The sequence below is a fragment of the Cervus canadensis genome, chromosome 3 (assembly GCF_019320065.1).
Source record: "Cervus canadensis isolate Bull #8, Minnesota chromosome 3, ASM1932006v1, whole genome shotgun sequence".
In the NCBI taxonomy this organism is placed as follows: domain Eukaryota; kingdom Metazoa; phylum Chordata; class Mammalia; order Artiodactyla; family Cervidae; genus Cervus; species Cervus canadensis.
In genome coordinates, this window is record NC_057388.1 from 32,659,405 (window position 1) to 32,674,889 (window position 15,485).

The 15,485-nt window shown below is 34.4% G+C and overlaps 1 non-coding gene across 1 annotated transcript; it reads right to left on the reverse strand.

Annotated features, from left to right (window-relative positions):
- Positions 1-13,774: 13,774 nt before the first annotated feature.
- LOC122439071 lies at positions 13,775-13,938 on the reverse strand. Its single transcript, XR_006268807.1, has one exon. It is a non-coding gene; the product is annotated as a U1 spliceosomal RNA (small nuclear RNA).
- Between the last annotated feature and the right edge of the window lie 1,547 nt (positions 13,939-15,485).

Genomic DNA, 15,485 nt, shown 5'->3' on the forward strand with positions numbered 1-15,485 from the left:
TTCTGGTTTATAAAAAAGACTTCAGAGGCCATCCGTTCTATCCTTGCTGCCCTATATAATAACCTGGTTAAGGAAGCTGTCTGGCATTTAATCTTTTACACAATTTACTGACTCCACTAACTTGTATTACTTATAAGAACCTCAAGAGTTCCCTTTAGTAAGTTTTATACTATTGAGACTATTTATGAACTAAAAATTAAAATATGTAGGTCTGATATAGGGATAACTTTTTAAATTTGATATGTCTTAGAAAACTTGGAATTTACTGTGACTGGCTAAACCATTTTAAATTCCTCATAGCTCCTAGCACCATATCTTTCATAATGCATGCATAGTAAGTTGCTTCAGGTCATGTCTAACTCTTTACAACCATATGGACCATAACCTGCCAGGCCCCTCTGTTCTTGGGTTTCTTTAGGGAAGAATACTGGAATGTGTTACCATGCCCTCCTCATCTTTCATAATAGATTTTAGTTAAAAATTATTAATGCATGAATTATGTAAAGTATCAATTGAAGTTATAATTAGTTTAATTATAACTAATTTAATACTAATTAAAGCTTTCACCCAAGTTTAGTTATTCTGGATTTCTGAATGTTACATTAATGACTGGATAACATGTAATAGTTTACCTGGCATCTTGATGCCATCCTATCAAAGTGAATTAAACTAAAAGGATGAAGATATGAATCTCTTTCTCCTGAAGTTTCAAAGGTGCATAATCATGTGCAAAAATATTTAAATTCTGCCAGTCTCATTGAAATCACATTATAAAGAGCAAAAAGTTTCATATTTTAGTAAAAAAGATCAAATTTGAATATAATCCTATAAATGTAACTTGGCTTAAAATCTATAATGTGGTTGAACAAAAACTGGTATAGACTTTTCCAAGCTTTGGCAAAATGAATTATAGCTATATCTATCTAATATCTAAATAGTTATATAAAACTGCTATATAAAATTCATATATATATTGGTATATATATATAATATATACACATAATTTCTTCTACTCAAAGTTAAGCATCATCTGTTTAGCAGTTTCTACTTTAACTTTTATCTTCATTGATAATTATGTTGAGTATTAGATACAGAATAGATTTTAAATTTCAATCAAATCTGTTATATCACATTATGCCTAAGTAACTACTAACTGAGTCACTTCCATTAGTCAGTCAATTTCAAAAGTGTAAAATAATTGGGTGGATCAATTACCTAGTCAATGCAGCTGGAACACTTCAAGAGCTGTACAGCAACATTGCACCAATTTTATTGCAATTAGAGTTACCTAAATTGTAAGTCCTAAAGGAGATCAGTCCTGGGTGTTCACTGGAAGGACTGATGCTGAAGCTGAAACTCCAGTACTTTGGCCACCTCATGTGAAGAGTTGACTCACTGGAAAAGACCCTGATGCTGGGAGGGATTGGGGGCAGGAGGAGAAGGGGACGACCGAGGATGAGATGGCTGGATGGCATCACCGACTCGATGGGCATGGGTTTGGGTAGACTCCATAGACTCCGGGAGTTGGTGATGGACAGGGAGGCCTAGCGTGCTGCGATTCATGGGGTCGCAAAGAGTCAGACACGACTGAGCGACTGAACTGAACTGAACTGAAATTGTAAGTACATGATTCAGTGTGTTTTACTACAATAGTTCTTTTCTTTTTGACATAAAAAGAGTTCATGTTCTGATTTGCTTTTCATTAAATGGACCAAAGTATATGCTTTACCATATATTTTAGGTTTTAATTCTCAAAATAGCATACTGGCATAAAGTTTGTAAATGCATGCCCATTAGTTGCTAATATTCCATGTTGGAAAATAAAATTAGCAAGTTTTAAAAAAAGTTGTTTAACCATGTGTTTACATGTATAATGTATGTGAATTCTATGGGAAGAAAAACAACTACTTTTTGTACAAGAGCTTCAGGTTTCATTTAATGGAAAGAGTTGGTAGTTATTAATTGCCATTACTTATCATCTAACTAGTAAATAACTTCTTGTTCAGTATAATGATGAGGTAATTGAACTTTTTCTTCTATAAAATAAATATGCTGTAACTTCAAGACCACTTGGAGAAATACAAACCTCAGGAAAAGCTGCTTTTGCTTCAATAATCTAACACAGTTTCTCCCTCATCTTACTTTTGATTATTTACTTGTACTCTAAGTCATTGCTATGATTGTCTCCTCATTGTACAGGCTATTAAGCTATTATTTTTCAGCTTCAACTCCTCCCTTCTGCACTTTACTTTGTGAGATAGAGCCTGGAACTTGGAGAACTGCATTTCTCAATTACCAGCTGGCTCTCTCTTCGTTTTCACTAGAGGAAGATGGAAAGTCTGAACTACAGAAAGGACTCACTCCTCCTGTTTGCTTCCAGTTCCCTCCTGTCAGCATTATTGCAGTAATAGTTCTTTATCCTGGCAGCTGAAACTGATTCCAGTTTGCAGTTTGCCTTCCATCTTCTTAAAACCAGCCTTACTGGGTCTCCTCAGAAATAGTAGCAACAATTGGCTGGCACCTTCTTTTCTGAAAACTGAATTTCATGTGGGCAGGGCCCTCATCTGATGTCCGGAGGTATCAGCCCTCACTGACTAATGTCCTTTTCTCAGAGGTCAGAGTCTCATCACTGAGGGCAAGATCCCTCCTTTAAACTCTAGGCCTCCTTCCAGTGTTAACTTCTGTCTTTGTTCCCCAGCCCCAGCAGCCCTGCTTTCCTTAGTTACTACCTCTGTGATATCTCAATATTCCCCAACTGCTTTTCCACTTCTCCAATACTTACACAATTTCTCACATTAAAATGCTTCTCTACTAAAATCACTGGTATTTAGTTTTCTGGCCAGACCCTGATTGAGCCCTCACTAATTATGGCCCATCATTTAGTTACTTTTCCTAAGTGTTTTTAAAGCCAATAATTCCATTTAAAGCCTACATTCATGTTTTAGTTCATTTTGGCTACATCTAATTTTTAATTGAGTAATTATAGAAATGAAGAGCTGGAACAGATTTTAAAGATCATCTAAACCAGTGCTAATATGGAAAAGCACCTGAAGTCATAGAGCTCTTTGAGGATTTTTGTACCCATGACAAAAGAAATATTTAATTTTCTTCATTCTCAATGCTGACATATTTAATTCTCTCATATGAACTGGAAACATTTCTTTCAGGATAAATATGAGTACATTAGAAACAAAGTGAAAATGAAGTCGCTCAGTCATGTCCGACTCTTTGCGACCCCATGGACTATAGCCTACCAGCCTTCTCCATCGATGGGATTTTCCAGGCAAGAATACTGGAGTGGGCTGTCATTTCATTCTCCAGGAGATCTTCCTGATCCAGGGATTGAACCCGAGTCTCCTGCATTGTAAGCAGACGCTTTACCATCTGAGCCACTGTGCAAAATAAATTATATTCTAAAGTACAGAAAAGATAAGTTGGTAGTATAGCATAATTTTCCATTTTTAATTACTTCCATTAATGAATATAAGTATTGATTTATATGTGATATAGTTTGCTGATACTTATTAGCTGGTGAGTTGGAGTAAAGGTCTAAGTACCAATACCGAGAGAGAAAAATCTTAAAATTCAGAAAATTATATACACTATTCAGCGTAATGACAAAATAACTCATTCTAGTCTTTGGAGACGAAGACTATTTCAGAAAGTTAATCTAACACCCTAGTTTGATAAACAATCTTTATTTCAAACAACAAATAGTAACCAAATTATAAAGTTAAAATCCTATGATAAAACCAGTGTACTTTTTCTTATGCTGCAAATATTTAATATTAGGATGGAATATGATTATATTGGGCTTCCCTTTATTTATTTTTTTCTGATTTTATTTATAAACATTGCTCAATTATGTAGGGCTAAGTCTAGATAAAACTGTCAGCATGCAGAAAATACAGCTATCAATTTGAAAAAAAGGTAAATTGTAGTTGAATTAAAATATAAGTTAGCTTGCTTGTAAGATTCTCTGCTGAACAGTGTCAAGGCCTAAGATAAAGGAATGAGAATTCTTTTGTAACAATTCATAAAATTCCAACAACATAAATGCCACTAGAAATATGTCAAATTTTAAAAGAAATATTTTAGAAGGGTTTACCCTAGATAGGGAGCATCCCAGCTAGCACATCAGTAAAGAATCACCTGCCAAGCAAGAGACATGGGTTCAATCCCTGGGTCAGGAAGATCCCCTGGAGAAGGAAATGGCAACCCACTCCAGTATTCTTGCCTGGGAAATCCCATGGATGGAGGAACCTGGCAGGCCACAGTCCATGAAGTTGCAAAAGAGTCAGACACAACTTAGTTACTAAACAGCAACAACAACCCTTGATCGGATTTATAAACAAAACTCAAATTTGCAGTTATTAATTTTTGTAAGTGATAAATGCAATAATTCAATTTCACTTAATATGTCATATAATTTGACCTACTGTACTGATCAAAGAAAAACAGACAGGTACCTACCTTTCTTTTCCTTGCATTTGAGGATCAGAAAGGCTACTTAAGGTCCTGCATCAGTGTTACAGAGCGGAACTTACGGGGCCTTCCTGGGACAGATTCTTCTCCCTGTGTCCTCTGCCTGCCTCTTATTTGTAGAAAAGCTGTAACCTCCTGGGCTTCCCCTGGGTTACAAAAGCCTGGATCAAGAATTAATGTTTGAAAGGATATGAACATGTAGTGATGAAAGTAGCAGTTGGGCCAGGAAAACTGGTAACAATTTAAATAGTAAGCAGCCATATGGCAGTCAACAGAATCTTTAGTTCTTCCTGAGGTACTTAGACAACAGTATCTGGTGCATATTTCCTGAGTTATTTTGTAGATGCTAAAATACTCATCAAATGGAAGAAGTTAACTACTTGACGACCAAGAGTCCTTAATCCCCAGACCTCCTGGAGTGTGAGGATTGATGATGTTAACCCCTGTGACACTGCCCTGTTACCTCACCATCAACCAATCAGAGATTCATAGCCAAGATGATCAGGCACCCTTGGATCCCCTTCCTTACCTCTCCTTTAGAAGTGCTGCCCTGAAATTCATCAGGGGAGTTCAGATATTTTGAGCATGAGCCAACCTGTTCTCCCTGCAGGACGCTTACAATAAAACTTTCTCTGCTTTAAACTCTGTGACGTTTAGGTTTGTTCGGCCTCTCTATGCATCAGGCATGTGATGACTCTAGTTCAGATTCAGGTTAGTCTTACAGTTAATGTCTCCCTTTTCTTTATCCTTGTGACTTTATCCTCAAATGCATCTTTAAGATAGCATAGATCTAAATCCTATAGACTATGGGTTCTTAAAAGGCAAAAGTGATATTTTTTCTTCAGTATCTCCTGTTCCTAGAAAACAGTATTGAAAAACAGAAAAATCCTAACAATGTTACTATGAAATATGAATGAAAATACCTTAGGTATGCTATACTCCTTCAAAATAAGTCTTGCCTGTTAAATGTTTATTCATGAACTATGACAAGCTGTTATCTTCATGTGTCACGATAACTAATACATTAAGGAAGTTTTCTATTTTTTCCCCCATATTTGCAATAGAAGCAATATTGAGAACAGGAAGGAAAAAGAAGAAGAACTTGTCAAATATAAGGCTTCTATCTTATCCTCAAATTTGACAGTTGCACTCAGGCTTTATATTATCCACAATCAGATAAATCAGATATGCAAGATGGAAAATTGCCCTGAAGATGCATGTCTTTCAGAAGATTAACTTCCAAACATCCACAGGTTAAGTTTCTTATCTATAGTTACAGGATGAAATTTTACTTAGTTAAGGAATAGCTGATTCAATGGACATGGGTTTGAGCAAACTCCTGGAGATAGTAAAGGACAGGAAAGCCTGGTGTGCTGCAGTTCATGGGGTGGCAAAGAGTTGGACAGGACTTAGTGAATAAACAACAAAGGAATAGCAGGCTTCAGTTATCAGGAGGAAGAGAAACACAAGAATCAGTAAAGGTTTTGTTTACAAGACAAATGTGAACAACTGCCAGTCACTTCTTTCTCTCTCCTAAGGTGCTAAGAGTTAGATCCTTGCTTCTCGAAGCAGAAGGAGTTCAGAAACGTAGCTCCTTCTGATTTGGGAGCTCATGGACAGGAATCAGGTGCCGGCCACACCCAACCATGAGCCTGTAAGTGTACCCTCTCAGTGAATACCTTCATCTTCCTTGAACTGACTTCACTCTCTTTTATACATCACGTTCATATCTTCTGTTAAATGCTAGCATTGTTACTTAAAATATATTTTTAACAACTCTTTATTATTCAGTATAAGAAAGTATATTCCTATGAACCTTAATTTTATTGATCATAATTAATTTGTTTTATCATTACTAAAAGCCTTTTCTTAAATTTTAATGTATTACTGTTAATTTTAACATTATCCATTTATTTTTATAAATAATTTATAAATTTATAAACACTACTAACACACATATAATAGTTTTTAAAATCACACTGGGTCATTTAGTAAAGCTGATACTAAATAAAAGTAGTTCTCTAGATGTTAGTATAGCAAGTAATCATGCTTAAAAGACAGAAATTAGCCAGATTCATGAGTCTAAAATAATACCTAAATTTTACATTTTGAATAAACTTAGCAGAGATTTAAGCATCAGAAAGTATATGAATATGAAGCAACTCCTGCAACCAGAAATTATATTTTAAGTATCATCCCATCACTTTCATCAGTTCCCAACAGAGTGACTTATAAATAACAAGTTCTCTAATGGTATTAATAATGTGGTTCAAATAGTTTGAAAAAATGGATAAAGTATGTTGGCATATTCTGGTATGGAGGAAAGAACTAATCTTAATCTGAAAGAAGGCAAAGGAAGAGTGAATATGTTCAGCTATGATAAGTGTGCAGATGTGTGCATGTGTATATGAAAGAGAGAGATGAATGGAGGGAAATTAAAAATGTGAAAGCCTATAATAAAAATAACATACTATATTCAATATCTTGTAACAACCTGTAATGGAAAAGAATGTAAAAAAGAATATATATATTTATATACACATATATATATGTGAATCACTTTGCCATACACCTGAAATTAACACAACATTGTAAATCAACTATATTTAAATACAAATTTTAAAAAGAAATTTAAAAATAATGCTTAGTTCAACAAAATTTAAAGGTTTGTGCTTACCATGAAAAATATGAAAGTCTGCTGAACAAATTATGAAATTATGGATTTTTTAATTTCCTTTAGGGAGGTCTAAAAGGCAGGCGATAGCATGCAAGGGAAACTAGTTCCATCCACATTCAGCAGTTCTATGATGAACTCCTAGTCATCTGTGACTGCTTTCCAAACCAAATGGAAATGCTTAAGTGCTTGACAAAGCTTCGGTGGTACATATCTGCCATGTGGGATGATACCCTATCACATAACAAGATGTACATTTTAGGCAGTACAAATGCTAAATTAAATCAAGCCATTTGTTTTCAGTAAGCAAAAGTGCCCCTTGACAGATTTCCAGATTCAGGTGCTTATAAAAACAAATTTGAGAGGCAACATTAATTTTAATGCCTACTGAGCTGCATTCAGCAATTGCAAATTATAGAAATACTTCAAACTTTATAGGATTACAAAATGGAAAGTGATCAGGGTTCTGGGCATGGGTCCTATGGAAGTTTTTTCTAAATAGTTCTGCGTTGGAAAATAGAATCCATGTGCTCCTATTTACCTGAATATGTTCCAAACAAAATCTAATGTTTATATAAGGAAATCCAAAATACAGTGACTTAATGTCTAGCCAACACAAAGAGTATCTGTAGTATCACTGTCTCATGATGTTCAATTTATACAGAGTCATTAAAAATAAAATAAAATAGTGAGGTGAATTATTTTCACCCCTTCATCATGTACCAGTATGCAAGAAAATGTTGATTTTTATTAAAAGATCTAGTACATGTCCCTGTTCAGAATCAAAAGTTTAATACTGAAAGTGGGAAAAAAAAAAGACAAAAACGTCTTGTTTTGTTTTGTTTATGTAATTGAAAAGGGATGGAGATGTAAGGAAACTTGTAAATTTAAAAGTAGGGAGGAACTAGTTCCTGCATCTTGGCCCTGCACTAAATCAATTTAGTCCTGGTGCAAAATGGTGAATAAGACAAATCCTTTCCTTCATAGAATTTACACGTTAGTGAAGAGGGAGAATAAAATATACATGTAGAAAATTAGTAAATAAATGTAAGAAAAGAAAAATAAAGCAGGTAATGAAAGTGGAGCATACTGACATGATAGAGTTGGGAAATATGATCGAAAGGGCCATGAAGAAAAGCCCCTTTAAGTGTACATTTCTGTGAGAGGTAAAAGGTGAAAAGCCATCAGGCCATCACCTTGAGCAGTCTGAGGATCTGACCAGAGCTATAATGGAAGGGGAATATTGCAGATAACTATTTCACTACTAAGCTAACTCAATAAGGAGTCCTCCTTTCTATGACAATGGCATTGGTATACTGTGGAAGTTCCTTACTGTTAGGAAAATGATATGAAGTTTTTAGGTAAACCTTACAGAATGTTAACAATTGATGATTTTAGGTGACTAGTACATAATGAATGTTGATTCTACTATTTTACCAGTTTTCCTATCAATTAGAAAGTTTTCTAAATAAAAGGTTGGAAAATCTATTTTTTAAGAAACAGGAATTAAACTCATCCACTGACCAACATAGACAGCATATTAAAAAAAAAAAAAGACATTACTTTGCCAACAAAGGTCCGTCTAGTCAAAGCTATGGTTTTTCCAGTGGTCATGTATGGATGTGAGAGTTGGACTATAAAGAAGGTTGAGCACTGAAGAATTGATGCTTTTGGAAGAGACTCTTGAGAGTCCCTTGGACTGCAAGAGATCCAACCAGTTCATCCTAAAGAAAATCAGTCATGAATATTCACTGGAAGGACTGATGGCTGAAGTTGAAACGCCAATACTTTGGCCACCTGATGTGAAGAACTGACTCTTTGGAAAAGACCCCAATGCTGGCAAAGATTGAAGGCGGGAGGAGAAGGGGATGACAGAGGATGAGATGGTTGGATGGCATCACTGACTCAGTGGACATGAGTTTGAGTAAACTGGAAGTCGGTGATGGATAGGGAGACCTGGCGTGCTGCAGTCCATGGGGTCGCAAAGAGTTGGACACGACTGAGCACTGAACTGAACTGAACTGAACATGCTAATTGCCAATGATTATGTAAAATGGATGGATGTCTTAGAGTAGGTTTCTTTTATGAAAAACTCCGTGACAGACTTCTATTTTAGAACAGGAATAATACAAACAGCAGCCTGTCCAACAACATAGCACATTTCACCATGTCCAGATAACAGTGCAGTAAATGCTTAAAATAGAGAAGACAGCCAGAATTATTAAGAGTCTGCATAATATCTGAAACTGACTTTATTCTGACCCTATGCATCAATCCTTCTTTGGCTATTTTGTCTCTGTGTCTGACACGTCCCACACTTGCACTCATCTTACCTCTTTTCTGTCTTTCTAACGTCTCCCGGGCTCCAGTTACAGTTCTGGCTTCTGCATTGCATTACCTGCTTCCCTGTTCCTTATCTTACATTTCATGCTTTCTTTTCTCCCAGTTTGACTTCTTTATCCCTCCATCATTATTCTTAGCATAGCATACAGGATCCTGAAAAAAACTAGTTGTCTTTGCCAAATTCATTTCTTGTAGAAACTTGTATTCTATTCCCTACTCTAGGGATCCTGAGGCCCTATAAACATTCTGTAAATGTCAAGATGTTTCACACCTGCATGACTTTGTCAAAGCTACTACTTTTATATCAAAAATCTTCTCTAGAAATTGGTACACTCTTTTTACTTGACTCATTACTGAAGATAAACTTCAAATGTGAAGATTATTCCAACAATCTCCCTCCCCACTCTAGAACCAATTTTCTATATTATAATTCAAGAATAGTCAACAGCTTTTTGTTGATAACCCTTGTTATTTACAAGGATCTTTCACTTTTGGAATGAAACTTTTAAAAATAGGAATCTTGCCTAATTTATCACAAATGCACAGCACCAAGCACCCTGTGTGTTACAAAGACTTACTGATTAAACATTTGTTGAAATGATGAATGGATTAAAAACCAATACTGAAATTATCTAGTTATATTAAAAATTTTTGTGTTTAAATAGATTTATGCTTACTCTTCAAAATACATGTACGATTTTCATTCAAAGATATTTATTGAACACTTACTGTACACAAGTCCAAGGTTAGTTGCTAAGTATAAAGAAATAGGAAAAATTTCCTGTCATGATTGAGGTCAATGTCAAGAAGCAAAGACAGACAAAAATTTATTGGGAATTTTAAGTGCTTTTATATGATATGTTAAATGATGCTGCAAAATCAAAGAAGCATATAAATGATAGCTCCTTTGAGAAAATGACACATGCTCTGAAACTCAGAATATGTAGGAATAGCCTAAATGGAAGAATGTTAGTAATGTGATGTCAGCAGGAAATGATCTTATAAGATTACTATTACAGGGGGATTTTCATGATAGCCAATTAGAAGATGCATAAGAGAAAAAGACACTATCAGGGTACTGACAAACAACAGCAAAAGAAATTTGAGAATTTAAAAAAATATAGTGTCAGTAACAATAGAGAATAAGAAATTTTATGACAAATTTTGGAAATAAAGTGAACATAATTTGACATGTGGATGTTAAAATGTTAAGAAACAGAAAAATTGACAAGATTCTTTAGTTTATGCCATGTACAGCAAAGTGTCTATTTAACGTATTTTATGGCAAATGGTAGGTTAGTTAGCAAGTGTGGGGAAGGAGACAGTTGTCTTGATCTTGAACATGTTGACTCTTTAATACCTGTGAACATTAAAAGGCTGCCTCCAAATCTCAGAAAATGATTTAGATTTGAAATAGACATTTATGGACTCTCAGTGTAAGAGGGTTGTTAACTCTGTAATTGTGGATGACTTCATCAAGAGAGGGCCCTAAAGTGATCACAGAAGTGTCCCTGGAAAATTTCAACAGATAAGGAATTAATGTAAGAAAGTGATATTAAGACAGGATAGGGTTTAAAGAAGTTATACACTACAGTTTATAATGCCCCAGGGAACCACTAATCATAAAGGAAGCTTGCCAAAACACTAGCTGTTAGATAACACCTTTATCCATTTAAAATTTACCTCCAATTACACATCCTCATTCCAGCAAATGGTTGGTTCAATCAATTCATTTTGTTCTTTTGTGTTTTTTTTTTTTATGATGCAATACATTTTTATCTGGATTTGGTCTTGAAATTTCCTAATATATTTGGAAAGTTATTCAACAAAAGATTAATGGTGGAGTTTTTTTATTTGCTTGCCTTTGTTTTCTGATTTGTAATATGGATTCTTAAGTTTTATGTTTCTTGAATTCACCTTTTACATGAACATGTATCACAAAGAGAAATAAGAAAGTTAAGAAAACAATATTTCATAATAAAGTACTTACAAAGGAAATGCAGCATTTAAGGGATTCTTTTATAACATAAACACAAATTCAATATAGAAGTGGTGACTATTTTACTTATAGACAGTGTTGGATAGTTCAGTTCCCCAAGATAGAATATCTATATTCTAGACGATATGCTATTTTTTCACATATAATTAGCCTGTAATTAAATGTACATTTCCTAGTAGTTCAGTTCAATGAGTTTTGCTAAATGCATGCATCTGAAACTAATACCTCAATCAAAATAGCAACACCACCAAGACCCTAGAAAGTCCTCTTATGTCATTGTCACAATCACTCTAATCATAGGTTAGTTTTCTCCTGTATCTGGATTTAGATAAATGAAATCACTCTGCAATCCTTTGTATTTGGCTTTATCTGCCTATATAGTGTTTTGAGATTCTCCTTATTGTTTTACTGTTCTGCAGCTTGTTTATTTTTTTAACTTCAGAGTATATTAGACGGTATGGCTATCCCATAGGTTGTTTATTTTTTCTTCTGTTGTTTGACTAGTTTCTAATATTTGGCTATTCTGAATAAAGCTACTATGGACTTTATTTTACAATATTTTGTATAGGTACATTTTTATCCCCTTTGGGTGAAAAACAAAAGTTGAATAACTGAGTTATATGGTAAATGTATAATCAATTTTGTAAGAAACTTTCAGGCAGTTCTTCAGAGTACTTGACAAGTTTACATTTCCACTAGCAAGGTATGAGCATTACTTGAATTCTCACCAAGACTGGTGTTGTCAGAAATCTTTATTTGTCACTCTGCTGGGTTTGAAGTGGTACTGCACTGTGATTTTTAATATGCATCTCCCCGGTGACTAACGAAGCTGAACATCTTTCCGTAGGCTTAGTGACCATTTATATTCTCTGTAAAGTCCAAATTTTTTGGCTATTTTGGAGACACTTAAACTTTTTTATTATTAATTAATGGAAACATTTTATGTATACAAGTTCTTTGTCTAATACGCATAATTAAATATTTTTCCATCGTGTCCTTTGTCTACTCATTTTCCTAATATCATCTTTTGATGATCAAAACATATTTTAATTTTAATAAGTTCCAGTACATCACTTCTTTTATGGTTTGTGATTTTTGTGTCCTCAGACTTAATCTAAAATTAACCTAAAGTTATGAAGATATTTGCTTGTGTTTCTTCTAGTTCTATGGTTTTGAGTTTTATGTTTAGATCAATAATCTACCTCAAGCTAATTTTGAGAGACAATAATAGTCATTTTTATCTACATGAATATATTTTTGTTCCAGCATCATTTGCTAAACAGTATTTTCTCCACTGAATTTTTCCTAACATCTTATGAAAAATTTGACTCTCTATATGTAGGTTTATTACTGAACTCTATTGTGTTAAACTGATGTATTTTCTTACCAATATTTCAATATCACAATGTCTCAGAACTATAACTTTATAGTAAGCCTTGAATTCAAGTACTGCAATTTATAATTACACTATATACTTATAAATATATACAAATTTTTTTCATGATTGTGTCTACTCCAGATTATTTTTACCTCCATATGAATTTTCAAACCACATTCTCTACTACCTTAAAGGAACCTACTGAAATTTTAATACGGGTTAGAGTTGAATCGATGGATCAATTTGGAGAGAATAGACACATCAATAATATAGAGTTTTACAATCCATGAGTATGACTTGTTTATGCTTTTATTTATGTCTTTAGTTTATTTTTACAAAGTTTTATAGGAGTCAGTATAGAGATCTTACTCATCTTGCATGACAGTCATTCTTATTCATCAGATATTTATTCATGCTACTATTAAAGTGAATTTTAAAATCAATTTCCAAAGCTAGAATATACAGAAAAATAAATATTCCTTATGTAGTCTTTGTGACCTTTCTAATTCTTAATTTCTAATTCTTACCTAATGGCAAGTAGAAAAAATACCTTTGCATTGTTTTATACTCTACGAAAAGAATATTTCGAACTTCCATCATTGTTACGGAAAGATTTTTTTCATATATACCTTTTATTAGAGTGAGGGGGTTACTTTCTATTTTAAGATTGTCTTAATAAATTTTATATTATAAAGATATACTGTTTCTTTAACTATTGAGATTATAAATGGTCATTTCTTTAAATTTTTAAATGAGGGTTATTATTTTGATTTTCAGTGCATTTAGAAATAATACCACTTGGTAATGATATATCCACTTTATATATTGCCCAATCCAATTTGTGTCATATTTTCTTAAGGATTTTTTTTTTTTTTTTTTTTTTTTTTTTTAAGATCAGGGGAAAGCGCGAACGCAGTCCCCCACTACCACAAATTATGCAGTCGAGTTTCCCACATTTGGGGAAATCGCAGGGGTCAGCACATCCGGAGTGCAATGGATAAGCCTCGCCCTGGGAAAACCACCTTCGTGATCATGGTATCTCCCCTGCCAGGTAAGTATTTTCTTAAGGATTTTAACATTTATAGTTGAGGCATATCAGCTTATTACTAGCATCTTTAATCAAGTTGTGGTATCAGGGCTATGGTTGCCTTCCTAACATAAGTTGGGAAGTAAGTGCACTTATTTTTGAAGTCAATAACCAAAGTAATGATGCTTAATCAAAACATACACTCTTGTGAAAAGTATCTCTATGAAAGCTTCTGGAATCATAATCCACAATTCTTTACAACTCCTCCAATAACCTGACATAAATCTATTTCAAGACCCAAGGTTGAAATTAAATGCTTCCATGTCAGTAAATCTACAGCTGCACAGGTTGCATCTTTACATTGCCCTTTTTGAATATTTTGACCTCAATGGTGAAAATCTTATTAAGCGTGATGGGATATTCTGAATTTTAAAACTCACTTGTAATTGCAGATCTGTCAGTGCTTTAGAGAGGCAGACACTGTGGAACATATGCTCTGAAGTCAGTAAACGCAGACCATCTTAGCAACAAACTTAGCCATCATGAGTTCATTTGAAAGGAGACCTCCCAAATCCCACTCATCAAGAGATGAGAGAGAAATGACAGCTCTCTTCAACAAGAATAAGCTTATTTCAAGGAGTTGTTCAAAGATTTATCTAGAATGTGGACATTTTTTATCACCTACATTCCAGAGATACCACAGCATTAGAGAAAACATTTAAATTGCTCTTTGAGCCTGATACTGTGAGTTAATTACTTAAAATAATAATGGGAATACATGAGGCTTTTAAACAGGAAAAATGTATTCAGGAGCATGGTCTTCTCTGTTTTATTTCTTTTGAAAATGAACTGTATTAGCAATGACAGATGAAGCAGGCCTGTAGGAGATGTGGCCTAGGTGTGGTGACAGGCTGGTATTCACAGTGGACTTATTGGTGTGCCTCAGGCAGCTGTTTTATATACTCCACATTTTGAAAGCTAGTAATACAACATTGTTTCTTACATATTTTCTGGATATTATAAGATAAATGTGTGTGTATGTGCTCAGTTGTTCAGTCACGTCCAACTCTGCCACCCCATGGACTGTACTGCACCAGAAGTCTGCAGCGCGATGGTTCCTTTTATAAACAGAATGCCAGCATTTCAAGTAAGGAAAATTTTTGGTGAGGACTGAAACATTTCTACTAGCAGGGAGAAACGTATGTGGTTCTCTTCCCTCGATTCCATAATACCATAGACATGACTGATTTACTAGAAACAAATATAATAAATCAGTCTCCTGCTAATAGAACTCAATTACGTCTCACAAGGTAGAATCTTGGGTTCAATCTACATTAGTGCAGTTTTGTGTACACGAACCACAATAATCAAAAGTGCATCAGTTAGGATGTTGAGGTTATATATTTCCCAATTAATAATCTACTGTTAACTCACATTAAGGAACATGTTTGCTATCAAGAAGTATCTTGTGTCTCCTGCTTAGCAGGTGGATTCTTGAGCCACTCATTCCAAGAATAGCTATCCTGCGCTTCCCAGGTGGTTCAGTGGTGAAGAATCCACCTGCCAATCCGGGACGGGT